The sequence below is a fragment of the Pinus tabuliformis genome, chromosome 6, assembly GCF_031772625.1.
Source record: "Pinus tabuliformis cultivar Carrire ecotype Pingquan chromosome 6, CPIR1, whole genome shotgun sequence".
Taxonomy (NCBI): Eukaryota; Viridiplantae; Streptophyta; class Pinopsida; order Pinales; family Pinaceae; genus Pinus; species Pinus tabuliformis.
The window spans coordinates 1,596,421,963-1,596,443,956 of NC_142292.1; positions in this window are offsets into that span (position 1 = coordinate 1,596,421,963).

Genomic DNA, 21,994 nt, shown 5'->3' on the forward strand with positions numbered 1-21,994 from the left:
GTCAAATTGTGCTAGCATAGGGCGCGAATAAAATTCCTAATGAACATCCAACCACTTTTGAGCTAAATTGCACTGACATAGAGTCCTACCCTTAAGCCTAGTGTATGGAATATTCCTAGAGCTTAGTAATCCCTCATCTCATTCATTGTCAAAGCAAACTATGCTATCACTATATCTTACTCCTTTGAGCCTAGTGCATATTGCAATATTAGTCATCAAGCTCATCACATTGTTCCTTGAACTTGTCCTCTACACTGGACCTTAAAGAGCCCCTCCTCATAGTGTAGGGCATAGTTCTAGTGAACACCAATGCTTTCTTAAGACACTACTGAGCTCAACTATGCCCTACTCATAAATTGTGTCCTTCTTAGTCCTTTCGTAGGCCTATCACAAGTCACTTCTTCCATGGACAAAGTAGAGATAGGATAGATGATTTCAAGACTAATTTTCACCTATCTTGAATGAAATTCATTGGTAGGTGTACCTCCTCAATAATGAAAGGTAATGTTCAAGGAATATGTCAAGGAGAATAGACAAAGAATAACTTAGAGAAGAGGAACAAAGAATAAAAATTATGAGGACATGAAGCTGATGTTGGACCATAACAAAATGAAGACATTGCATGACAACTTAGAAGGTGTTGTAGATGATCCAGGACCCTTTGGAGGGTGAAGATGAAGAATAAAGAAAACCTCTCATAAATATGAATAAAATATTATATCTTCCATCAAGAATGCAAGACAAAGTAGCAAGGAGAACAACTTGGCATTGCCACATCACCATGAAACTCCATGTCATCATTGTTACATTGTGACTTGACAAGTTTCAACACAATGTCAAATGTGCCCGTGTGTCATGCCACGTCACTTTTGGATATAATGATGTACTTATCAAATGGAAAATGACAAAATGTAACGTATGGAAGTCCAAGAGTCACATGTGGAATATGAAAAGTCACATGTGGACAAATGAGTCAAATATAAGTCCAAAGGTCTCATGGAAGCCAAAAGGCGACAATAAAAATTAAAGAGTCATGAGAATATGAAAGGTCATTCCCCTTTCTATAAAAGAAACCTCATAACTCAAGAATAGGGATTTTTTAGGCTTAGTCTTTGGAGAGCTAGCTTTGGCTTCTCTAGCTTGACATAGGAGAGAAGATCATTCCTTGGAGAAGAAAGAAGTGACTTAATGTTCCACTATTGGAACTATTGTATCATAATTGTAAATGTGTACTTGGGTATTTCGCCTAATAATTGAATCTCATCGAGCCAACACATTTTCATGCATGTATCATGAATATTGTAGGACTATTCCTTGGATATTTGTGATATATGCTATTTCTATATGTGCTAAATAAATTGAACTACTTCATTGGCTTTGGTGCTCATCTTGTTTAATGGGTGTTGTATTTGCTTGCTCTCAAGTGTCTCTCTTAGGTTAGTACTATTACTTCCTTCTAGAGACTCACTCTAGTCTCTCCTCTCATGAAGCTCTCATTTATACATTGCAATTGGTGTTTCGCACTATCAACCCACTTACTGATTTTAGAGGATGTGTGCAATCCCTTATGTTATTCATTGTAGCCAAAGAAAACCTTAAGTTATGGTGGTCAGGTCGATCCTTTGGATGGGTCTCCTACTCTAAACTGTGTGAGGTATAATTAGGACCTCACATCAGGGAGACCCCTAGTACATTGGTGATATCAAGCACCATCAACATTCTAGTGCTAGAAGGCGCAAATGGTAAGTTGTTACCTATTGAATATATTTTTAATCTCTTAACATAAATGGTTCTTTTCCAAATAATAATCCTAGTCTATTTTTCTAATAGACAAAATTTTAATGTTCTCGTGTAATTAATTGATGACTTGTCTCAATTGAAGTTTGATGGTGAGGTTGAAACATTCATAGATGAGTACATATCTATGTTTCCAAAATTTTATGAATATTATGAAATTAATTGTGAAGATTCTTCTAGTAAATTATTCACCCTCGCACTCCAAGGTTGAGTTAAGAAATGGTGTCAGAATTTACTACTTGCTACCATTCATTCATTTAAAAAACTTATTATGGATCTTCATCAAGCCTTTGACATGTATAATTATCAAGATGTATATGATAGAATCAACCAACTTAGAATGAATTTAGATGAGTATGTAGAGGATTTTCTTCATCAATTTCTTCAGCTTTGCTATGAATTTCTTGAGGGAGTGATTGATTCAAATTTCATTAAGGAAAAAATTCAAATTTTGATTCTACTCACCTTGAAATATTTCGAATTCTAATTCCTTTTGTTCCTTGTTTTCCTCCTTTTCCAGTACCAATTTAGGTGCCTCCTTATTATGATGTTGAAGTTGGGAAATTTGAAAATTATATTTTCGATCCATCCATTCAACCTCCATCCACTTCCCATGATGTAGATCCTATTGAGGATAATTTGGAATGGTTCAATAATCACACGGATCCTAGAGTAAAAGTTGATTCCACGGTTTTTCAAGATCATATCAATGTACATAAGCCTAATCTTAAATCTAATCCAATTGAAAATATGGTTTCCTCTCGGATAACGTACAACCTCTACCATCTATGTGTCATTCTTACTTATTTAATGATATTCTTAATTCACCTACTTCAACTCTTAATGATGTTCAACTTCTTGTTTCAAGGAGAAACTAAGAACAAGGTAGTTGTATTTCACATGTAGAGGAGCAAAGTGTTGGAGATATGTCCTATCTCTCTTCCCTCTTTCAAGATGATAATTTTGCATCTCTAGATGATCATCGATCTTGTAGTCTCAACAACTTGTCAATTGGTTATGAGACTGACAATCAAGAATGATACTTTAGACAACCATCACCTTGAAATCCATGTTCCCACTGATACATATGTCGATGAGTTCCCAAGTACATCATAAGATATCTTTCCTCCTTCTGAAGACTTGGATTTCCAAGGTATTGATCTGGAACATGCTTCTTATAATGTACAATATCCATTTATGTGTTAGGATACTCTCTCAATTTAGAATGATATTGAAAATTCTTCTAATTCATACATCTTCAAATATCAAATATGAAGAAGTAATTTATCAGTTTTTTGAATCTTTGGTATATCCTGGTCAATCTCAATGTCACATTAGTATGCATGTCTTTGACCATTATACTAATGAAAATTATGTTGATCCATTGTACTTACAAGTTCAATCTAATTTAGCTACAACTTGTGGTCCTCCTCCTGATTCTTCCAATTCTTCCTCATCTATAGAATACTATTCATTATACCCATATATGTTTGATATCTTTGTCTTACTAGCAGACCATCTAAATCCTTTAGATACTAATCTGACTGATCATGGTTGGAATTAGGTACGAGATGGTGTGATACTACAATACGAGGATGAAAAGCTTAAATCCATTATTCATGATTTTTTCAACTATAAATCTTTCATAAGCTAGGAGGAAGGTGTTCCAACTCTCTCTGATCAAGGGAATTTTTTGATAAATGCATTTAAATTGTCTATCCATCAAAAGTATAATATGCCTAATCTTAAATTTGATCAAGCTAGTGGCACTGACAATGTTTTTATTCATAAATCTGATGATAGTGGTGCATGTCTACTTATTTATTTTTCTAAGCCTCCAAAATTTGATGATCCATCGTCATAAAGTTCAAATACCTATCAAGAAGTTGAGGAACTTCGACCCCTACTAATGGTTATGTTAGGTTTTCGTAATCCTACAAAGATCTCTGAAATAAGTTAGATCCATATTTTCATACATAATTCTTTCCTTAACATTCATCCAATGTGTGTGAGTTCATTCTTAAACGAATTTTAGTGTCTCCAATTTAATCTTCTTCATACTCAAGGTAGACTTTATGATTAAATAAAGGATTCTTGTTTGGTTAGTCCCTTTTCATGTGAATCCCTTGTATTAGACCAAGGAATGGAGAGCACATATCACGGATCAGTACAGCCTTAAATCCTATCAAAATATTCCGAATACAATCACACTTTTATCTCTTTTGGTGCATATTATGAAGTTAATCATATTTCTGGCACAATCTCTCTTCTTGAATGCTATAAAATGGTTAATTCATTTAGTAGACCAAAATCATAGTGGAGATATGGATATTATATTCAAACTAACACATGAGAATCGAGAACCTTTTATGCTACTCAACCAATCTGATCATTATACCGAAGATTCTCTTTTCGATTCGAATGTCTTAGCTAGAAATTTATCCTCTCATGAGTCTCTAGGTTTTCAAATTCATTGTTTTAAATAGCATGATTTTATTGTCAAACGACTAGATCAATCTTACTTAACAAGCTTCTATGCTAATAATAAGTTTTGATATTTCTTAATGTTTTCAAAAACTCAAAACACAGATGAATGAACATTTGCAAGAAACCTTCAAGGTTTGTATTATCGACATTTCATTCAGGATGGTAAAGTTTGAAATTGGTTAAAACTTGTCAGTATGGATCACCCTTTTTTAATGAGCAATACTTTTAGTTCATTGTGGAATTTTTTCAAGTTATTATTCTTACTCTTGAATATTACTTTACATTTCTTTTAGTTTCTCATATCTTTGTGATTTCAGGTTGGGAGCAATTACAATGGTTACAATGGAAATTCCATTACAATTAGCCCTGAACTTCTAGATGGTTATGTTAGGAGTAGGTCTAGTTGAATTCTATTTTCCTATGCATTGCATGGCCTTGCATTCCACTCTCCATATTGTCCTTCCTTTATGTTCTTGCTAAATGTTAATTTACATTTTACTTTTGCATATGTTTGGTTCTTTCACTCTTGTTTTCTTGTAGCTTTCTCATGTCATTTCGTTCTTGTGTTTGTTTTAATAAGAATATACATGAAAGATGGTCCTTTTCGCTCAAAAAGCAATGTGGAAAAGCTTGGAAAAGGGAACTGTGATGAAGAAAAATTCTTGCCTTATATGCTATCCCCTTCTTTATCTTGGGTTTATATGTCTTTAAAGTCAATGATGTCTTAACAGAAAATATTATTTGTTCCATATGGAAATATTTTGGCCAAACTACAAATCCCATATCTCCATTAGGACCTTCATTCTTGAATAAGAATTGTATTCAATGGTATTTTGACTTGTCAACTCAGTCGAGTAGAGAAGGGAAAGGAGGAAAACTTAAATGAGCATATTAACTTTAGTCATCATCTAAAAAACTTAAGACAAGGAGAATACTCCCTTGCAAAATAAATAATATGGGATCCCTCTTCCACGTCTAAAATAAATAAGTACCTTTGCACATTCTATTAGTAACCAAACAAAGATGTGAAGAATAGAATTGATTCTTGAATAGATAGGTGAAGCAAGCAACTTCATCGAGGTACTGAACAGGCCTGTTGGCAACGAAGCGATGTTTGTGTTTCCTTGAGGTGACTCTAATGGGATCTTGAACAAGAATTAGAGAAATTTTGAGGTTTAAAATGGGCCTCCAAAGGAATATTGCAAATAATAGTGGAAATAATAAAATAGGATTCTATTACATCATCAAAATTTAGAGGGAATAACGAAAAAACTACTTTTTCAACTCGTATTTTCAACTTATCTCTCTACTATTTTACTCAAATTTCTAGTGGTATAACTTTTTAGATGAAAAAATTAATTCTTAATCCAAGGAGTACTTGTGCTGCATGTTTTTGGTGGACCCTGCTACACAAAAAATGAGAAATACATGAAAAAGCGTGATTAAAAACACGTTTTTCATGTATTTCTTATTTTTTCATGTAGAAAGGTCCATCAAAAGTATGAAACATGGGTACTCCTTGGATGAGGAATTAAATTTCGCATGCAATGAACTCTCCCACTTGAAAATTTGAGTAAAATTGTTAGGAGATAAGTTGAAAATACGAGTTTAAAAGTGGTTTTTTTGTTTTTTAATCTTTTTACTTTTTTACTCCAAAAATGGTCAATCATCCCCCATGGTTGACATCATAATCTTGAATCTTATTGGTTATTATAAAGTTTATTTTGGTTTTACGTTTTTGTTTTAAGGCCCATTTTTGACCTAAATTTTTTTCTAATGCCTCACTAGCAGTGCAGAAACACTATGGAATGTGTTTAACTCTGATTATCATAAGCTTGATATACTTATTGTCCTTTTACCCTATCGAAATGGTTGAGGTCTAGCTCGTCTTGTGAATGTGTTTGAAGATGACAAAGGAAAATAAGAAACTATATATTTAACCAGGATAAGTGGAAAGGTTGGGGTAATCTACATGGTAAGTCAATACTTCCTAACAACCTAAGACCTTGCAATTAAGGATAAAACCTAGATAGAGAAGTTGTAGTTTTACTAGTGTGTCACCAAGTGATGACGTTGCGATCAACGCCCTCCAAAAATTTCTTACACTTGAATTTTGGATGCTACTGAGGAACTTATGATCTATTGTTCTACGATCACATCACTATCGATGGATCTTTTTCTGATGTTTGAATCTCCTTCCCTATGTATTACTTTCAAAGTCACTTTCTCACACATGCTTAACACTTGATGAATGCTTAAGAGCACTTTCATTATACAAGATTGAACAAAAATAACACATTCCATTAAGAAAATGTGTGCACAATATATATCTTATGTCAACATTCGGTGTGTTACATCTCTCGACAATATATCCCTCACTTTGATTGAAATTGTACTTCTATTTTGGTGTGTTTTCGCAACTGTCTCTTTTGGGCACCTTTTCTTTCATAAGTATCACTTCCATGTTTGCAATTGTAATTTTTTATTTCTTTCACAAGTGGTGTTTTCTTCTTATTTTCTCTCTAACATGTGTCACTTTCAATTTCTTTAGAATTTTCAAGTTTCTTTTTCACATTTCTTACGGTCGCAAGTGTCTCTTCTAATCATCTTAACTCATGTATGTGTCACACCTTTGCACATCACTAGAGATAGTTCTAGTGCACTCTTCTCCATTAGATGGACCTATAAAGCATGATAATATGTGCTAGACACATTCCTATAGCAAAGTGCACTTCTTGATCATATCGATGCTTGTTTCACAAATTGTATTTTAACTCTCACAATGTGGTGTTTTAACTGTTTCACATAGAAATAAGTGTCTCTTTGTTGTCATTTCAATATGTGATTGTTTTCAAGAGTCCTATGTATTTTCCTGGATTGTATCAACGGCATTCATGTGTGTTTTCCATGTTTGAGCCTTATTTGGATGTGTTTCCCTCTTTCACTCTACTGGTCCCACACTTAGCCATTTTGGAGCTCTTCTTGCTCCTCTTGCCCAGTGCAAGTTGTGAATACATGAACCCTCTCCCAAGTGATGAAAAAAATTATTCATGAGACTTATTGATCATTTTTATTCCTCCCACACTTGTGCACTATGTCCTTCTTAATGTCATCTTCTATGACTGCACATTGAGAGTATTCCAAATAGGGTCACCTAACTATTGTTGCATGCACTGACTCACAACACTAAGTTTTGATCACCTCTGCCTTTCATAGTGCATGGGGCACTTCCAACTATCAACAATAATGTCATCCAACCCCTTGCAAAAGAAAAATTTGGAATGCAAAGTCCCTCCTCCTTTCATAATGCAGTGAAACACTTCCCAAGCCAAGTGACCTTACCTTCTATTTCCTCCCATGGTGAACTACGCAAATCCTATTTCTTGTGAACCTCTCTCAATGTAGGGAACAATTCTAGAAAACAATTAACCATTATTGGAGAAACTTGCACTAGCCTTAAGCCTCTTGTTCCTTCTCAGTGCATAGTGTAGTCTTTGTGCATAATGAAGCCTGTTAGTCACTATCAAGTCAAATTGCACTAGCTTATGGTGCAAAGCGCATTCCTAATGAATAATTAACCACTAAAGAACTAAAATAAATTGACAGAGAGGCCCCCCCTTATTGCATCCCATGGCACATTTCTAGAGCTCAGTGATCCCTCCTCTAAGCCATTGTCAAGTGAAACTATGTTCTCACTTTCTCTTACTCCTTTAAGCATAGCATATAGTGCAGTATTAGTCTTCAAGCTCATCACATTGTTCCTTGAACTTTCCCACTACACTGGACATTGAAGAGCCCCTCCTCATAGAGCAAGGTGCAATTTTAGTGAAAAGTGGTGCTTTCTTATGCCACTGTTGAGATCAATTTCTCCCTCCTCATCAAGCCTTTCCTTCTTAGTCCTTTCATGGACCTATCACAAGAAGCTTCTTCCATGAGAACAGTGGATATATGATACATGATTTCAAGACTAATTTAGCCTTGTTATGAGTGAAATTCACTGGTTGGTGTACCTCATCAACAAGGGAAGGTGATTCTCAATGAATATTTCAAGGAGAAGAGACAAAGAAGCACTTGCAGAGAAGAAGCACAAAGAAGAAAAATCATTAGGACATGAAGCATATCTGATACCATGACATAATGAAGACATTTCACGATAAATCAAAAGTTCCTGAAGTAGATCCAAGACCCTTTGAAGGGTGAATATTAAGAACAAGGAACACCTCTCATGAATATGAATCATATATCATATCTACCATCAAGAATGAAGGACAAAGAAACATGGAGAACAACTTGGATTTTCTACATCACCATGAAACTCCATGTCATCGTTGTCAAGTTGTGACTTGTACAAGTGTCAACATAATGTCATATGTGTTCAGGTGTCATGACACATAATTTGTGGATGTATTTATGTAATTATCAAAAGGAAAATGAAAAAAACTAATGTTGGAAGTCGAAGGGTCAAATTCGGTTTAGGAAAAGTCACATGTGGACAAATGATTCAAATAGAATTGTAAAGGTCTCACAGGAGCCAAAATGTCACATTAGAAGTTCAGGAGTAATGAGGGTATTTCATGAGTTATGGGAATATGAAAGGTAATTTCCCTTGTTATAAAAGAAACCTCATAACTCAAGTAAAGGGATTTTGGAGTCTTAGGCTTTGTAGAGCTAGCTTTGGCTTCTCTATCTTGAGATAGGAGAGGAGATCATTCCTTGGAGAAACAAGAAGTGAGGTAATATTCCACTATTTCAAATAGTGTATCATCATTGTAACTATATAAATGGATATTTCACTTCATAGTTGAAGTTCATCGATCCAACACATTTTCATGCATGTATCAAGAATATTGTAGTACTATTCCTTGGATTTCTATGGTACATGTTGTTTCCACATTTATTAAAGAAATTAAACTAATTCATTCAAGTTAGTGCTAATATTGTTCAATGTGTGTTGTATTTTCTTTCTCTCATGTGTCTCTCCTAGGTTAGTGCTGTTACTTCCTTCCAAATACTCACTCCGATCTCCCTTCTCATGAAGGTCTTCTATTACACATTGTAATTGGTGTTTCAAAGTGTCAACCCACTTGCTGATTTCATAGGATGTGTGAAATATATTATGTTATTCATTGTAGTCAAAGAAAACCTTAAGTTATGGTGGTCGGGCCAATATTTTAGATGGGTCTCCTACTCCAAATGGTGTGAGATCTAAGTACGACTTCATATCGGGCAGACCCCTTATATGTTGGCGGTATCCAACACTATCAACTGGTACTTAATAAAACTTATAAAACATAGTTACCTTTGCAATAAATATGGTCTATGTGACTGATACATAATAAGTGAATGACATGAAAAATCTGAAAATCAAGAAATCATTGCTCATAAGAAACAATTACTCAACAAATAATTCACTAAATAATTTATATTTGTCTAGTGCCAAAAATAAAATGTGGGACAAAAATGACGAAAATTCAATACTTTTTCAGTTTTTAATAACAAACTTATGGTTTTGGGTTTGTTTTCTAGGTTATGAATATACATGTCCAAAACCACTCTTTGTACATGTGTCCATTTAATAACATATTCTTCAAAAACTTCTTATTTCGTGCATTAGATGTTCTACACATTTTTTCTTTCACCTCCGTCTCTTTCTATGTTCATATAACAAACTTAATATAGCTTCTAAACCACAGTTTCCTTTGCACTAAATGTATGAGAGGTGTGTCAAATATAAAAGCATGCATGGTAAGTGAATTACATGCAAAATCCAAAAGACATAAAAAAAAACATTATGCACAAGTACTAATTAGACAATAACCATGTCATTGTAAATGTTTATTTTTCCACTACCAAAACTAAAATATGGGATGAGATAGACATTTGTTTTAAAACCTTTGTATTTTTTCATCACAAATTCCCTTTTTAACCTTCTTCTTAGCACGTAGACTATGAATGCATATTTTATGCTTCTTTATGTAGTCCTTGGCACCTCCATTTCTTTCATTCTAATTGATGTGAATGAATAGTTATTTATGTTATGAGTGTTTTATCATAGAGAGATGGCCTTCATTATCAAATTGTGCTCCATGTTTTATTCCAAAGTATTGTATATCATTGCAATATTTCACCTAAAATTAACCTTTCTTCTTGCTCCATAAGGCCTCTTCCCATGATCATGCATTACATGTTGTTACAACTCCATCACTTGGTGGTAAAATCTATCGAGTGTTCTACTCTTGCAATAATTTTGAAGGTTACCTGTGGAAAACCATTTTTTCCTTCATGCACCTTTTGGGTTAAGCTATTTGGTTAAGGATATGATTATCTTGCAACATTTTAATCTCTTTCATACAAAAATTTACATTCACACCTTACATTGGTGTCTTACATAAAATAAACCCATGAACCAGAATTCATGATTATCTACAGTCTAAATTCATGCATATCCATCTCATAATTCTAGTTCACTGGGTTTGTTCCTAGCCTAAAATGTCGGTAGGAACATGAGTCTTAGACAGGTTGCTTTCAGAATCCACAAGGAACATCTAAAATTATGCTTAAACACCTTATTTGGTGCAAAATTATTCATAAATATTCATCAATTGATTTTTCATCATCATATAGATCAATTTATATGTCATTTTATATACATGCACATAATCAATCTTCCTAAAACATTGTTGACCTTTGTGTGCCTTAAACCATTCAATGCCACAAATCATAGCGAGATGTGATTGAGTGTGGGTTGAGTAATTTTACAATATGGGAGAACTAATATGCATATACAATGTATATCAAAAGAACAAAGTTGCATTGTAGAATGCATGTTGGGTCATAAGAGAGGCATCATGTTACTATAGTAGGGATATAAATATAAACGGGTATAAAAAATATTAATGAAAAATGGATACCTACAATATCTAGTGAAAGCAAGGGTTTTTTTAAATCGGGAAGGTGTATTGGGTTCATATTGTTTGGGGATTTGAAAAATGACTTTTAGAGGTATTTTCCAATATGTAGTCAAATTAAGGGTATTGTTTAGTATGCCATGAATGCGCGTACTATGTCATAGGTTCATTGAGTGAATCCATCATGGTAAATATGTATTGAGTAGTTCTATAACACCCTCTGGGGTAAATGTGCATATAAAAAAACATAATAGGAACATAAATACAATAAAAATATCATCCATCAAAATCCATATATACATCATTACATTTTCACATGGAAATCAAGGGAATGAATTCTTTTCATTAATAATTCAATGAACCGACCAATGATGGGACTGCCATGTTCCACCCGACCATAGATTGGTTGAGCCAAGTATCTCTTCAACCAATCACCCTCGTGCCATATTCCAAGCATGAATGTGGGACTCATAGAACACATCAAAAAACACCAATCAATGTGGATGCCACCAGAGTTCTCTACCTACACCATGAGGAATTTGAGTGTCTCCTAGTCTCTCAGGCTTTACCGTGAATCCGCAGTTTGTCCAGGGATCACTAGGCCCTACATTGATACATACTCTCTAGGATTTACCGTGCATTCCATGTCGAAATCACTAGGCCCAATGGAGAGAAAATCCACCTCTTGGCTTTATCATATATCCAGCGATTCACCGGAAAGGATTCCTAGGCCCACCGAGGCACACAGTCTGGCTTTACCACAACCCACAGTCTGGTTCAGGGTTACTAGGCTAGTGGCTTTGTGCATCCTTAGTCTAGTTTAGGGACCACTACCACCATGTGTTTGTCGATTCAGAGATCCACCCCACTCAACTTAGAATCTAATCTGACCATCCCCCACAAAACGCATGAGAGAACCCATCTCATCAAAGCTATTAGGAAATGGCAAGGCTATGCTGAAAATGTTGTCACACCTGGAAAAACCCATGCCATGGTAGAAAAGAAACACATGCAATCCCATGCATGCCAAGTCTAGCAAGGAAAATACACATGCAATCCCATGCATGCCAAATCTAGCAAGGAAAATACACATGCAAGTTGATACCTGCAATGAAGCCTATTGTAGTCGCTTGATCCCACCTTTCCCTACTTGATTCTTTCTTCCTCTTGCCTTATTTGCCTTTCTTTCTCCAATGCCAAAGTGCTCCAAGAAAACTCTAAGTAACCAAGAGTATGAGAGAGAGAGAGAGGGAGAGAGAGAGAATAATGAGAGAGCTCCAAAACTAAACTAACCAAGTGTTTCCCACTGATCCTCATAAGCATTTTTGTTAATGAGGCCTATATTTTCTTCATTTTCCATTATTTTCCTTCAATTTACTCCTCACATTCAAAATGTGACCTTTCACCTTCCTTTTCTCCTAATTTCCATTATTTTCATAAATAAATGTGCCAAAATACCTTTTTTCCTCTTGAATGCGTTAGTCATTGCCTTTGCCAACTTCCTTAGCGATAAACAACCAAATGAACAACCCCAGGATGTCTTGCCCACCATTCAGCTTGGAATATGTGTCCCATCATCCATGGTATTTATCTATTTTTACATGGAATTTTTACAAGGGCTGTTACAAGTTCAATTCTTGTCATTCAAATGGGTGGTGTTGATGTTTTATTAGGATTCCAATGGTTACAATCTTTGGGGATGATATTTTTTAGTTTTCAAAAATGTTTCTTGAAATTTTACTAGGAAGGAAAGGGAATTGCATTAAGGAGTTTCATAAAGAAACCTAGGAAGATAAACAACTATAATGGGAAGAAAAATATTTTAAAGAAGGAACAACATGGGATAATTGCATAATTATGCTCACTAGATATTCAAATATCTAAGTCATCCATATCTCCAAGTCTCCAAAGAGTCCTTGAAAATCATTTTGAGGTATTTGAGACTCCCAAATATCTCCCACCTATTTTCAATCATGATCATTCTATTCACTTGATTCCATGAAGTTTTCTTCCAAACATAATACCTTACAAATATACCATGTCCAGAAGAGTGAAACTCAATGTATGGTTGCATAAATGCTAGATGCAAGTATAATTCAACCTATCCAAATTTCTTTCTCTTCTACAGTAGTATTGGTGCAAAAGAAGGATGGATCATGGTGTTTGTGTCCATATCATAGAGAGCTCAACAAGATCACTATTAAATATAAATTTCCCATTCATGTCATTGAAGAATTATTGGATCAATTAAATGGGGCAATTTAATTCACCAAGCTAGATTTTCATTCAAGATATCATCAAATTAGAATGAAGACATAAGACATTTAGTAAACAACATTCATAACTCATGAAGGTCATTATGAATTTTTGGTCATGCCTTTTAGCCTTACTAAAACACCTTCCATATTTCAAGGTTTGATGAATTTGACTTTCAAACCCCTTCTTAGAAAAATTTTGTTAATAATTTTTGATGATATACTAATCTACAACATGTCTTGGAATGATCATGTTCAACATGTTTATAGTGTGCTCAAACTATTCGAAGAGAAACAATTGTCTGAAAAAACCTCCAAATATTTCTTTGTGGTATATGAGATTGAATATTTGAGTCATATTGTATCTCATGAGGGTGTTAAGGTAGACCCTAACAAAATTAAAGCCATCAAGGAATGGAAAATCCCCACAACCTGAAGTCATATTCAAGGATTTCTCATGTTGATAGGGTATTATCACAAGTTTTTTAATAATTATGGGAAAATAGGAACACCTCTAACAACTTTACTGAAGAAAGATGTATTTTATTGGACTCCAAAATAAACTAAGGCCTTTGAACATCTTAAAGGGGAAATTTGTTGAGCTTCGATCTTAGCTAAACCAAACTTCACAAAAATCTTTATTAAGGAATGGGATGCCTCAAGAAATGGCATTAGTGTTGTTTTAATGCGAGAGGAAAGACCCATTTCTTTTGAAAGTCTTCCAATCAAGGTAAATAATTTACATAAACCTATTTATGAGAAGGAAATATTGGCAATACTACATTCCCTAAACAATAGTTCCCTTACCTAATCGAAATACACTTCAAGCTAAAAATAGATTATGATAGTCATAAATACTTCTTGGAACAAACATGATCTTCAGAAGGGAAGAAAAAATGGGTCACAAAGATGTTGGGTTATGAATTTGCAATCATCTACAAAAAAGGGAAGAAATTTTTTGTTGTAGATGCATTTTCAAGAAAGGATTAGGCTGTAGAGGCATTTTCATTTCTATTATAAAACCTGATTGGATAACTAAAGAAAAGGATGACAAAGAGGTGTGGAGACTCATTCAAAGTTTGCAGCAAGATACCAATGCACCTGATAAATTTATCCAGAAAAAAGATTCACTATGGTACAAAGATTTCTTATATCTATGTAAGAACTCCCAACACAAATAAAAGGTTATTTTGGAATTGCACACTTGTCCTATAGGAGTGAACGTAGGATTTTTAGAAACTTACCATAGGTTAAAGAAGGGATTCTTTGGGGATGGCCTTAAATATAATATTCAAGAGTTTGTGGCTAAATGTTTGGTTTTCAAAAAAAAAAATTGAGACAATTAGGACCCTAGGTGTTTTACAACCATTATGCATTCCAAGTCAATTTTGGGAGGAGGTCCCAATGGATTTTATCACAAGTCTACCCAATTTTGAGGGAAGGAGTGTCATCATGGTAGTAGTTGATATACTTACTAAGCATGTACACCTTTTTGCATTATCACATCCTTTTAAAGCCACTATAGTCACTACTGTATTTGCGGAAATCCTATTTTCACTAGAATTTTTTGGACATAATTATTTTCTTGTCTTGGTACTCAATTTTTTCAAAGCCCATATTATCATTCTCAGTTTGATAGGGAAATTGATATAGTGAACAAATTTCTGGAAGGATAAATATGTTTCTTTTTATCTGATAGATAAACACAATGGTTCAAGTGGTTATGTATGGTAGAATGGTGGTATAACACTTCCTTCCATATCACAAAAAAAATGATCCCATTTATGGTGCTTTATGGATATCATCCACCATCCATTAAATCATCTCTAAGAGACAATTCTAAGGTTCACGTAGTGGAATATTACTTCAAGCATCAACAACAAGTTCTCCAACTCTTCAAGGAAAACTTGACTCTAGATCATAATCGAATGAAATAAAAAACAGATAAGCATCATAGTGAAAGAAGTTTTGACATGAGTGATTGTGTATTTTTAGGGTTACAACAATATAAAAAAATGTCCCTCAAGAAATATAAGAAGGGTAATAAATTATCACCTAAGTATTATAGCCCTTATAAGGTGTTCCAAAAGATTGGTACTATGGCATACCAATTGGAGTTGCTTGCATCTTTACAAGTACACCTAGTTTTCCATGTTTCATGCTTAAAGAAGGATATATTTGACAAACTCCCAGTTCAAACTATATTTCCAGAAATTGACAAGGAAGGAAAAATAATATTGGATGTTAAAGCAATCATGGAAACAAGAATTTGACAATGAAAAAATCGATCAATTGAAGAGTATCTCATTAAGTGGAAGAACTCACTTGCTGAATATTCCACATGGGAGGTTGAGTATTTTATACAGAAGCATCCAGAAATACTCAAGTATTGATGACAATACAATTTTTTAAGGATAGGGGAATGTTAGGTCCTTATAATGAATACTAGTGTAGCCCCTATATTGTTATTTTGTGCCCTATAGAAGCACACTATTGTTATTTTTGTGTCTTTACATTATTATTTTTATGTAGGCCCTAATTGTATTTTGATTGTTTAAACTCCTATATACACCAAGGAGGTCTTGTCATTTCAATCATCCAATAATTTTTCATTTATGTGATTTAAAAGGATGTTTGCCCCTCATAGTGGCTTATTATCAAGGCGTTGATGTATTTCGTTTTATGTTTTTATGTTATTTTGATCTGGGTACATAATAAAAAATTGTAGTTGTCAGTGGAGATGGTAATTTTGTTTCATGTTAAATTTTTTTTCGGTTTTTTCTTAAAGTTTGTGTATCTAGATGCTAATTTTCCCTATTAAAATATTTATTTTAAAGAATCATATACCTTTACAATAAAACTTGGCATGATGGCAACCATAGGACATCTCAACCATATATATTCCATTTGTAGGATTAATATCTTTAAAAATTGTAAAATAAGGATGTCCATGTCATCATAAAAAATCCTTTTATTGGTTTTTCTAGTAGATATGGCTTCTCTAAATAAATCAATGTTCTCTGTCCAATCCTATATTTGCAAGAGAATCTATAGAAAAAATTTATCACCATCCATATATTGGAGGTGCATTAGGCTTATCTAATGGTTTTCAATCATCATTCTTTCCTTTATTTTGGTTTATCTTCAATTTCATGTGCTTCAAATATTAATATATAATAATATTCAAATCATCTAAGTTTATATTCTCACAAAATTGTAGGTTGAGCTTATGTTATAGTTTATGCCAGGTACATCCCAATTGGATTGTAGGCAAGCCTACTTTTGTTGTGATTTTGTGAATATAGATATAATTCTTTATTAAAAATTGATTTTAATCTATAAGCATTAATAATGTGACATGTTAATGAGGATATAACCAAATTTTATGTATGAATATGGTAGGCTTGTTATTAGCAAGGGATTTCTTGTACTATTGTTATTTTATGTTCTTGTTTTGAATATGTATTGCAAGAGACATCTAAACATGGTAGTTGTAGTAGTGGTGCTAACTCCCATGGTAAACATATATTTTTTTTCTATTTAGCTATGTTAGGTAATTACGAGCTATGTTTTTGGATACCTTTAATATTTTTAAGTCTTTGATATTTCATGGTTGTCTCATCTTATGAACATATGTAATCTAAGAAACTTGTTTTACAAAATATTTCTAGACAATTTTTCTCTCTAGAGTGGTCCTCTTTTTAAAATGATAGTTTGGGAAAACATTATTTTGTCATAGACATGAGCATGCATACATTTTATAGTTCTAGTGGAAATGAATTGCTTGGGAGTGTTATAGATTGGGCTAGAGTGTGATTTGCATATGTTAACTATTAAAAATGACCAACTTTTCTATTCTAAATATTTCTTCTCTATAATCTAATTCACCATCCTAGAAATTCATTTTGTGCTTTTGTTCCATTTTCAACACATGGGTATTGTAGGAAGAAAATGTATGCAATATGATATGGAATTGTTGGCAGCATAAGTTTACAACGCATCTCTTATTCTCCTATTATTTAGGGATATTCTATGATATTTACTTCAACTCTTAGTATGTGAGAAGTGGTAAATGTCCAAAAAAAAAAAAAAAACTAGCTTGTTATTGAAATCAATATTTCAGACTCCCTTAATATATATTTTGGAAAGCTTGTACAACAACATATAAATCCTCTATTCATTAAAGAATTTTCCTTTTTTAAGGCCAAATGTACCGATTAATAAACATCTTTAATACAATGAAATCAATGCATTTTTTTTTGTTTCTATCTTGGTCACGAATATGTATGGTGAGGCTTTTTCAAATGTTCGATTTCAACAACATATAAATCACCTATTCCTTAAAGAATTTCTTTTTGTGAAGGCCAAATGTAAAAATTAGTAGATATGTTTAATAAAATGAACTAATGCATTTTGTTTGGTTTTTATCTTAGTCACCAATATGTATTATGGGGCATTTCAAATGTTTGATTTGTTATTATGAAAAAAAAAGTATAAATGATTTTGTGCTTTTTATATATAAGTCAGGTTGTAAAAGATACACGAGAAACTAAAATAGAAAAAAATTAAAATATAAGTGAGGTTGGAAAAGATACACAAGAGAAACTAGAATAGAAAACATTTAAAGAAACCCAAGAAATATATGTATCTACATAATATACACCTAGATGGTGTTGGAGTTGAAAAACAATCTATAATTTGTCCAAAATACCACGAATACATCTATTTACACCACAAGTTGTGTTGATTTTATTATTCTTATATGTTTCTTCTTGAAGATTTCATGGAAAATTTAAGGAGATGGAAACCTTTTATCGTACAAAGGACTTGATTTAAACTTCTTAGCTTAGTTTGCTATTGCATGTAGCTCTTTATTTAACGAAAGTAGATTCCATGTACTATTGTTTCTATTCTGGCAAGGGGATGAATTTTGACAACTATAAACATGGTTTAGATTTGTGAGATTAAATAGTATTCCTTTTCATATCATAAGGATGGGAAGCCAAATGTAAGTTTTGCGTTATAACATAACATTCTCAAGTCTCCCTTCCCTTTTCTTTGGTATGTAGTTTTGCATTTATACTTTCTTCTAGTTGACAGTCTCCCTTCCCTTTTCTTTGGTATGTAGTTTTGCATTTATACTTTCTTCTAGTTGACAGTTAGGTTAGTTAGTGAAATATTCTAAAGGGAACTCATCACTTGATATATATTTTTGTATTTATACTTTCTTTTAGTGGACAATTAAGTTAGTTAGCGAAATCTTCCAAAAATAATTCATTAGTTATACAAAAATCAAAATTGAATTGTATCCCTATTGTGTATAAAAATATGAAAAATATGATAACATTTTGTTGTCAAGTTTGTTATGATATGATTATGTAATAAATGCATTATACCTATCATATATTACATTTCAAAGTTTTATAAACCAAAATTGTCTCTATTAATCTCAACATGGAATATAGTCCTCCTTGTTTTGGTGATGCTTTTATTCCAAATATGTATTCCATCGTTTTGTAATTCTGGTGTGTTTAGTTTTTCCTAGGTTTTCAAGTTTCTGAGTCGTTCTTTTAAGATTTCTTAAGTTTTCAGGTGTTAGTATATTTTGGTAGATATACTAGTGTATATACATAATGTTTTTAATATACTAATTAGTATATTTTCTCTTTGTAGTTTTGGAATGTTTTGAATCATCAAATATTTGTCTCATTAATATTCAAAATTTAAACATATGAATATATGTGTATGAAAAATAGTATAATAAATTATTGCATGCTACCTTTTTTTAAGTATTTTTTTCCTATAGTAATGCCACTAATAACAACAAAAAAAATTGATTCTTTGTAAATCTATTCTTTTCAAAACATAAAACTTAAATTATTCTTGTTAAAATTGTTTGGAAGAGGATTGTGTAGAGGATTTGATCCATCCAACATTACAGGTGGAGACTTCATCCATCATCAGGGATGAGAAACCTTGATGGTCTGGCCTTTGATGATGGGTGAAGTGTCCATCCTATATTTTTGGTTCCTAGTTCTCTTTCAAAAATTCTTAACAATGTGAATAACTATAGAAATCTTTGATTACTAAAACTATTCTTTTCAAAATAAAAAAAAATTATACACATTTGTGAGGAAATGAACACAGTTTCAAGCTTTAGAATTATATAACTCTTCCTTGGACTTCTAAAATAACATTCCCAATTAAAACTATGCATATTTAAAAAATTTAAATTGAGAAAACAAAATAGATTTAAATTTTACATAATTAATAATTTACATTCTTAAAAGGCATGTATAAATGTCATTGTCTAACTATTATACAATTTGGAGTTTTTGGTGCGAAACAATTTTTGGTGAAATCATGATCTTTTGTTGTTTAAAATGTGTTTTTCACTGTATATATAGATTTGCCACATGCAAGACCCCTAGAGCACTTGGATTGTGGAGAGTTCACAACTCAAACTTGTGATTTCAACAAATCCTTGCAAATTCAATCGAAAATATACCTAGAAAACGTCCAAAATATAAAGCAGGTAGACCACTGTGGTATAAACAAATTTACTACCCAAACAAATTTACTACCCTTTCTCTTATTTACATGGATAAGCATGTCTATTTTGAAATATGCTTCTAGAATTTTAATCTAATTATTAATAATAATTATGTGGATTGTAGGGATTTAAGGTCCATAATATTCTAGAATATTAATAGTATTATACACAAATAAAAGATTAGAGATTTATCTCCAAAGTAGTTATACAATTTTTTCCTTTTTAATTAAATTGATTAATTGAAAAAAGAAATATCCTATTAACAAACGTAACATCAGCTAAGTTATGGTTTTTTTGGTATGTGGTATTGTTAAACCATCGACCCATTGTATTATAACAAAGCCTATTTACAAATAAGGAATCTTCATAAAATGAGGTGAGTGTTTTGATGATTATTATGGATTGATTCTTATCAATATTTACCAACCATTTAATTTAAACAATGATATTAATATAATATAAATCATTTCACACAATATTTCATTATATTTATTTAATAAAATATGACTAATTGAGCAAGAGGATCATTCTATAGCCCAGTATGATGTGTAACTTTGCGCGTCTCTCATCAAAGTTGAAATTTTACTCATGTGCACTCAAATAAACAATTTAAAATTAAAAAAATTAAAAATAATAAACTATACAAATATTTAAATAATATGAGTCCATAAAAACATTTGTACCTGAAAAAATTAGATCTCTCGACACTCATGTTAGATCCGTATTTAAAATAAATCTAAATTAGTTAAATAATAATAATATTAAATATAACTATCATCATTTAACACAATACTATCTCATTGTCATTTAATATAACATAATTTGTTAAATGCATTTTTCATTTATCGTGTGCATGATGCGAAAACTATTATTTTTTATATTGATTAATGTAAAGCTTTATGAATCATTTAATACACTACTCCAATGTAATCATTTAACCTAATATGATTTGTTATATAATAATAGTGTAAATCTCATTTATATGGGGAAAAATAAGAAAATAGAAATAATATTGCTTTACTTAAAAATAATTGGAATGGTTAAATTGTTAAATAATTGGAATAATTTTTAAAATTTTGATTTTATTTATATAGTTATAATTTAATTAAAGATAAAATAGTTTTTTTATATATATTTTTAGTTAATTTTATTTAAAATTTGGTAAAATAAAAAATTCAATATTTGATAAAAAAATTTAAATTGTTTAATTTGTAAATATTAAATGTTTAAAAGTTTTTCAAAGTTAAAATTTATATTATATATTTAAAAATATTTTAAATTAAAAAAAAATTACAATTTGATTAAAAATTATACTGTGTAAAAACAATTCCATTTATTAATTAAACTATACATATTTATATATTTCAAAATAACAAATGATAAAAAAAATTATAATAAAAAATTCGTTAAAAAGTAAAAACAAAAAACAATAAGTCGATTTATTAAAAATGACATAACCCTCACCCTCTTAAAATTTCCGATGGTTGAATATTAAACGGCATTGGACTATAGTGTACACAATTTGTGTGGAGAATCGAAAGCTGCGTGTCACATACCAGGACCAATGACGACGGGTGTGGTGTGGTAGTTGAATGTCACATACCCGGACCACTCAAGCTGGTGTGGGAGTCGAACTCTCGCTGTCTTTATTTGTGGTGTGGTTGTTGAATGTCACATATCACAACCACTGCTTGTTGCAATGAGTGTTTATTGAATGTGTAATGGTTTGGTTGTGATTAAAGCAAGGATACGTTTGATATCCATGCCTATTCCTTTGCATATATATAATATAAAAGTTTGTACAAATTTATGATGTGTTTTATAAAAGATAATAAGAAAAAAAAAAATTAACTATGAGCAAAATTTTGAGCTTCGATTACAACTTATATATTAGTTGATTACATTCAAATTCTATTCGAGGTTAGAAATAATTATAATTTTATCAAGATTGTTATTTATTATATTTATTTGACTACTAACTTCCATAATAGATG